We start from the raw sequence: 7,368 nt of genomic DNA on the forward strand, positions 1-7,368 counted from the left end.
CGTAGAAAAGGTGATCTTTTACAATGTTGCATGGGTCAGAAATGGTATACAACACCATGATATGTTTTCACAGTAGCCAACTGGTTTACAATACCTCTATTTCTGATGACTTGTCCTTGTATGTACTGTATAAGGATAACGAAACTGTAACATTTAAATATTTATCAACATGCTCACAACCTGCCATTGGTTACAAATTATTTTATAAAACTCCCTAACAACTTTAGCCTTCTGTTTCACTGCCTGGATTTAACTCTCACGTGGCTATTTCTTATTGATGAATATTACTTTTAGCCGTTTAGATTTCTACCCACATGTTTTGTGTGGTTTTACAGTAGTCCGTACACAATGTTTCAACACATTTATGTGGGAGTACGACAGAGGCAAATGTTTGAGTGTGGGATGCAAACTGTCTGTACATGTTCAATATGAATCCATTTACAGTATGTTACAACTATGGTAAAGTGAGATTTCACACCACTTTGTATAAAGTTCAAATCATTTCCTGCTTAACCCTGAGTTGAATGAGCAGAGTAACCTTCCTAACACACACAAACACACACATGCACACTATATAGAAGGTTCTATTTCGACAGGCCATGGCCCCTCTCATCTTTCCTGATTTAAGGTTTGTTTGTTCTCTTCTCCAGAAAGCCCTCTCAATGATCCCTCGCTCTGAGGGCACTCCTCCGCCATCATCCCTCTGTTTTCATTTTCCTCAGTCCTCTGTCCCAATCTCCCCAGAGGCACAAGGAGCTGGCGGATTACACCTATAGATGCTCACACACACACACACACACACACACACACACACACACACACACACACACACACACACACCACACACACACACACACACACAATGCACACACACACAAACACAAATGCACACACACACACACCACACACACACACACACACACACACACAAATGCACACACACACAAACACAAATGCACACACAAACACACACACACACACACACACAAATGCACACACACACAAACACAAATGCACACACAAACACACACACACACACACACGCCATCCCATTTCTCACATCTATCTCAAACACAAAATTCCCTTCAAAAACAATCCCCTTGTTAGTGTAGCATCCTGTACCACAGTCTGCATACCAATGCCTGGGTAAAGAAGGAATAGCTAGTGCCCCATCTGAAAAACAATCTTGTTTTTTTCTACCACAGGTAAAGTGGAGTAGAGAGAGAGAGAGAGAGAGAGAGAGTGTGTGTGTGTGTGTGTGTGTGTGTGTGTGTGTGTATGCATGTGTGCTAGAGAAATAGGGAGAGAGAGAGAGTGTGTGTGTGTGTGTGTGTGTGTGTGTGTGTGTGTGTGTGTGTGTGTGTGTGTGTGTGGTGTGTGTGTGTGTGTGTGTGTGTGTGTGTGTGTGTGTGTGTGTGTGTGTGTGTGTGCGCTAGAGAGATAGGGAGAGAGAGAGATTCAGGAAGCTGGGGAGGCGGAGGGCTCTGTCACAGGCAGTAAGGAGAACAAAGAGCACGCTGCCTCCTGGTGGCATAATGAGGTCACAGGGGCAGAAGTCCTCTAAACACAGAGCAGCATCTCTCTCTCTCGCTGTCTGTCTCTCTCTGTCTCTCTCTCTCTCTCTCTGTCAGTCTGTCTCTCTGTCAGTCTGTCTGTCTGTCTGTCTCTCTCTGTCTCTCTCTCTCTGTCAGTCTGTCTGTCTATCTGTCTGTCTCTCTCGCTCGCTCTCTCTCTGTCTGTCTGTCTGTCTGTCTGTCTCTCTCTCTCAGTCTGTCTGTCTCGCTGTCTGTCTGTCTGTCTGTCTGTCTGTCTGTCTGTCTGTCTGTCTGTCTGTCTGTCTGTCTGTCTGTCTGTCTGTCTGTCTGTCTGTCTCTTTGTGTGTGTGTGTCTGTCTGTCTGTCTGTCTGTCTGTCTGTCTGTCTGTCTGTCTCTTTGTGTGTGTGTGTCTGTCTCGCGCTCTCTCCATGTGTCTCTCTCAATTTCTCCATTCATTTTTCTCTACAGTATTTTCCTCATCCACCAATCTATACTGTATGAGTCTGGATCCGACTTAAAAGAGAAACATGTTTTAGGAAAGGAAAGTCGACTGTGTGATCTCGCTCTCCATAGGCGACGTGAGTAAATCCTTTAAAACAGGTTAACATTCTCAAGGCCACGGCGCCAGATGTAGTCCCTTGTGGCTCAGTTGGTAGAGCATGGTGTTTGCAACACCAGGGTTGTGGGTTTGATTCCCACGGGGGACCAGTATAAAATAAAAATGTATGAAATGTATGCATTCACTACTATAAGTCGCTCTGGATAAGAGCGTCTGCTAAATGACAAAAAATGTAAAAACAGATCCCAGGATTACGCAATCTTTATTTCACTCCACACTGCCTTCTCCCACCTGGACAAAAGGAATACCTACGTGAGAATGCTGCTCAGTGTTCAACACCATAGTCCCCTCCAATCTCATCGCTAAGCTCAGGACCCTGGGACTGAACACCTCCCTCTGCAAGTGGATCCTGGACTTCCTGACGGGCCGCCCCCAGTTAGTGAAGATAGGCAACAACACATCCACCATGTTGACCCTCAACACGGGGGTCTCTCAGGGGTGCGTGCTTAGTCCTCTCCTGTACTCCCTGTTCACCCACGACTGCGGGGCCGCCATGACTCCAACACCATCATTAAATTTGCTGATGACACAACGGTGGTTGGCCTGATCACTGACGACGATGAGACAGCCAATAGGGAGGAGGTCAGTGATCTGGCAGTGTGGGGCCAGGACAACAACCTCTCCCTCAACATCAGTAAGATAAAGGAGCTGATCGTCGACTACAGGAAATAGAGTGCCGAGCATGCCCAAATGCACATCGACGGGGCTGTAATGGAGCGGGTCGAGAGCTTTAAGTTCCTCGGTTTCCAAATCACTAAGGAATTATCATGTTCCACACGCACCAACACAGTCGTGAAGAAGGCACAACAATTCCTCTTCCCCCTCATGAAAAGTTGAAATGTTTTGGCACGGGCCCTCAGATCCTCAAAAAGTTGTACAGCTGAAATATTGAGAGCCTCTTGACTGGCTGCATCACTGCTTGGTATGTCACCTGTTTGACATCCGACCGCAAAGTGCTACAGAGGGTACCCCCAAGCCATAATACTGCTAAATAGTTAGTCCGTGTAGCTATTTAGTTAAGTATTTCATTATCTGCATTGACCATTTTTGCACTCTTTTGACTTATCACATACATTGCTGCTACTGTTTATCATCTATGCTGTTGCCTAGTCACTTTATGTACATGTATGTACATGTACATATCTAAATCAATTACCTCGTACGAATGCACATCCAGTCGGTAATGGTACCCGGTGTATATAGCCAAGTTATCATTACTCATTGTGTATTTATTCCTTGTGTTATCATTTTTCCCTCTGCATTGTTGGGAAGGGCCCGTAACCACACATTTCACTGTTAGTCTACACCTGTTGTTTAAGAAGTATGTGACAAATAAAATATTATTCATATCTTTGTATGAATCACTGCTGTAACCATAAAGCAATGTCTTATCTTACTGTCCCTGATCTGTAAAGATGATTCTGGGGCATTGGCTTGAGTCAGAGAAATACGAACAGTATCTGAGAGCAGTGGATCTAATGTCTCAGTGCTCTTCTTAAACCGTCTTGTTCAGGATCGCAAAGTGGTGTAATGGCAGTCTTAATGTAATAAACCTCCGCTCAGGCTGAAATAAAAATACATTTACATTCCTGTGACAACCAGACAAGTGTTTGCTTGGTGGCAAACTAAGCAGTGCTCCTTTGAACTGATGGAGCAGCCAGCCGACTGATGTATTCTGACAGACAGAATTGTGCAATTTATCAAAAAGCCTGTCTTCCCCTGTCAATAACCGACTTGCATGTCTGCTGCGAAAGGCCAGACATTTGCTGTCTCTGTCTGAGGGAGCTCAGTCAATGTTGACATCACACAGACCCGCAGCACAACAACATGAGCTACACCTAAACTAATTAAACAATGGAGCTGATGAGGACCTGAATGAATGAAATCAGAATGATTTAGAAAATGTCTCTATGTTTTCAGTAAACAGAATAAGTCTGGATATATTTGCTCTGGTGAAATGGAGTAATGACACAAAATGTCTCCACGGCCTCACATTTTTACGTTGTCTTTCACATAAAGTAACCCTTTTAGAGTAGATACTATTATCTTCCCCATTCCCCCTGTCACTGTCCACATCCTCCTCTTCCACACCTCTAACCCCTCTCTCTTTACCATCTCCCTTGTTTTCCACCTTCTACTGATTCATTTCTGCCCCTGAACAAGGCAGTTAACCCACTGTTCCTAGGCCGTCATTGAAAATAAGAATTTGTTCTTAACTGACTTGCCTCGTTAAATAAAGGTAAAATAAAATAAAATACAAATCCCCTCCTATCCCTGCACCCTTCTTCTCTCCACTTTCAACCCCTCTCTTCCATCTCCTCTCCCCCACCTCCCACCACACCCCACCTTTGTATCCTGCACTCCCACCCCCTCCTCCTCTCCTCTCTCCTCCCCTATCCTTCGATCTCCACCCCACCTCTCTCCTTTCCCCCACCTCACACCACACCCCACCACCATATCCTGCAATCCCACCCTCCTCCTCTCCTCCTCTCCTCTCCCCTCTCCTCTCCTCGGCTGTGAACGCTCCTATCCGACACAGCCCATCAATCAGGCTGACATTATCTGTGTTTAACAGGCCGAAATCAGGCCCCGTCCACAGATTTATGCTAATCTAACAGGTTGTTTGTACGGCTGAGTGGTCCTGTGCAGGCACCTCATTTATACGCAAATCTATCCCCAATAAAACCCACCCACTGTGACCGCAAAGCAGTGTTTGTCAAGGAGGAAAACACACACTCTCTCACACACAGAGGAAGCACTTCTAATTCGAACTCCACTCACACTGTCAAGTGTAGCTTGTCTGAAGCCCTTATATCATAACTGGAGCAGCTACTTGGACACATTTCAATGTGTTACAATAACATACATGTTGAACAAAGCCAAGGAGTTTGATACTGTATCAGCTCTTAGCTCCCTGAGCTCAGACATTATCTTTTACTATGGTAATTACCCAAGAGATATGCAATATTAGTCCCTTATAAGAGGGAGATAACCATGTTTAGGGTGATTGTGGTGCATCTTCACTCAGCGGATACGCCAGTATTGGAGCGAGGTTCTGGTCTGCTGAAGGTGAATTTGCAGTGAGGTGTATATGTCTAGTTGTGGGCTCATTGACTTTGATAAGTTGAGGCTAAAACTCAGGCTCCCAGAGAAAAGAGGAGAGACACTCTCACCCACTCAGCAATAACATCTCTCTCTGCCCAGAGTGAGGTGCGTAATGATGTCAGGGGACAGTATAGCTGCCATACATGTCCTGTTTGAAGTGAAGATGACAAAGTCAACCGTTTTCTCTCTTTTAAAAAGGTGAATGCCCAGAGAAATCATAATGCAGCACCGGCAGGTGGGTGGATGTGTTGGCTTCTCTGTGTCCCCTAACTTCCGGTCTAGCTTGTCCTTGATCAAAAGCTACTGTGGCAGGGCTCGGGCCCAAAAACAGCTAACACAACACAAATTGGTTTTCGGCCTGAGAGACCTGCACCCTGCAGCCACCTATCTGTGATCTGTCTGTGTGCAGTATAAGAGTTTGTTTGATGGTATATAGAGGACTAAAAGTGTGTGTGCGTGTGCGTGTGCGCTGCGTACAGATGTAGGATCTTAATTTGATCACACTGTTGCAGGACATTTAAAACGTATAGATTATTTGAGGTTTAAAAAGGCTTGTGGCTTTTTAATTTCCACTTTTAAATTTCAGATTTCATTTTCCCTTACGAAAAATGCATCAACCACTACAACATTTTTAATTAACTATAATCCACATAATAATTCATATTTCCTGTTGCTGCTGGATTATTTTCCTGCTGTAGAAAACTGGCTTAAATTAAGATCCCACATCTACATGGTCAGCGCATTGAACAATCAGAAGGCCCACGTACCACACAAGCACACAAGCAGATACTGTTGTTGGGAGAGAGAGACCATTACTGTGAGAAAACAAAGACGTGGACTCGGAGTCGACTGTCTTTCATGGCCCTGCAAACATTGACATGAAACAAGAAAAAAGCTGCTGTTATATGTTTCCTATCTATTCTCCCTGACAAGCATCAGTCAAATCTTCCCTCCATGGTTATAGATTCAGTCTCTCCGTTCCTATTAGTGTAACTGTTTCCTGGTGTGCACCGTCAAAACGACAGAGTGCCATTGTTGATGACATTGAGTAAATGAGAGAGAGAAAAAACAGAGGCACTTCCGTGAGGTAGGCTATTTTTTTTAACCTCCAGAGCCACCATGTGGCCACCAGCGATACAGCAGGACATTGAACCAGAACAAACGGCACAGCATTCAAAACTATAAATAACAGAACAGTAACACTAACTGAAAAACTGAGGAAAACTAATGTGTGGATCGTAACACCTGAGCAATTATTTTCTATTTTCTAAGTCCTTCTGTATAACACACAGCATTCAAGCAAACAAGTCCTAAACTTCTCCCAATTAATAGAAAAGCTCTAATGAATCGCTGCAGTGTAGGAACTGAGTCGTCTGGCTGCTGTTGTCGGGAAAGGAAAGCAGCGTGTGAAATCAGAGGGGAGAGGAGACCCCAGCTGACCTTCACAAAAGACTGGGACTGCAATTAGCGCTGTGCACACCCCACCGCCGAAAACAGCGCCTCACCAGCGCCTGCCTCCGCTCCCTCTGTCATAAAGAAACTAATAGCATCAGTCACTGCCACTGGATGCTTGTGGCATTTCTGTGCCAGCTAAAGGTCACCTTGCATCCCAGGCAAAAACTTGAGGAAGAGAGAAAAAATGGTGAAGGATAATTAAAGAAATAGTCATAATTAAATGAGAAACAGAGACTCTGGGGGAAGTGGAGGTGGAGGGCATGCCCTGGAGAGGTTTGACTCAGCACTACTGTCCCTTTGGCATCCTGAAATATTTATGGGGTTGTGTTCGTCACTTTTTTGGCCACGAGGGGAACCATGGTAATGAATTATGCAAATCACAATGCATTAGCTTGTGGGTGTCAATTAGTGTTGGGTGGCGAACGTGTTTTAGCCCTGGACAGGGTCTTCCTCTGAGGGGAGTGGTAATGGAAATAGGGAGGGTGGGGTCAGTTGTAAGAGGAGAAGTTATGTATATTAGTATTATTACTGAGCCAGTTTTCACACTCTCCTACTAAGACAAGCAGCGCTTACATTAGTCTATATGTCCTACAGTAGCACTAAACCGTCTATGAGTCAAGCACAGGGAAATGGTGTAGAAATAATAGCCTACT

The sequence above is a fragment of the Salmo salar genome, chromosome 12 (genome assembly GCF_965601325.2).
Source record: "Salmo salar chromosome 12, fSalSal1, whole genome shotgun sequence".
Lineage (NCBI taxonomy): Eukaryota > Metazoa > Chordata > Actinopteri > Salmoniformes > Salmonidae > Salmo > Salmo salar.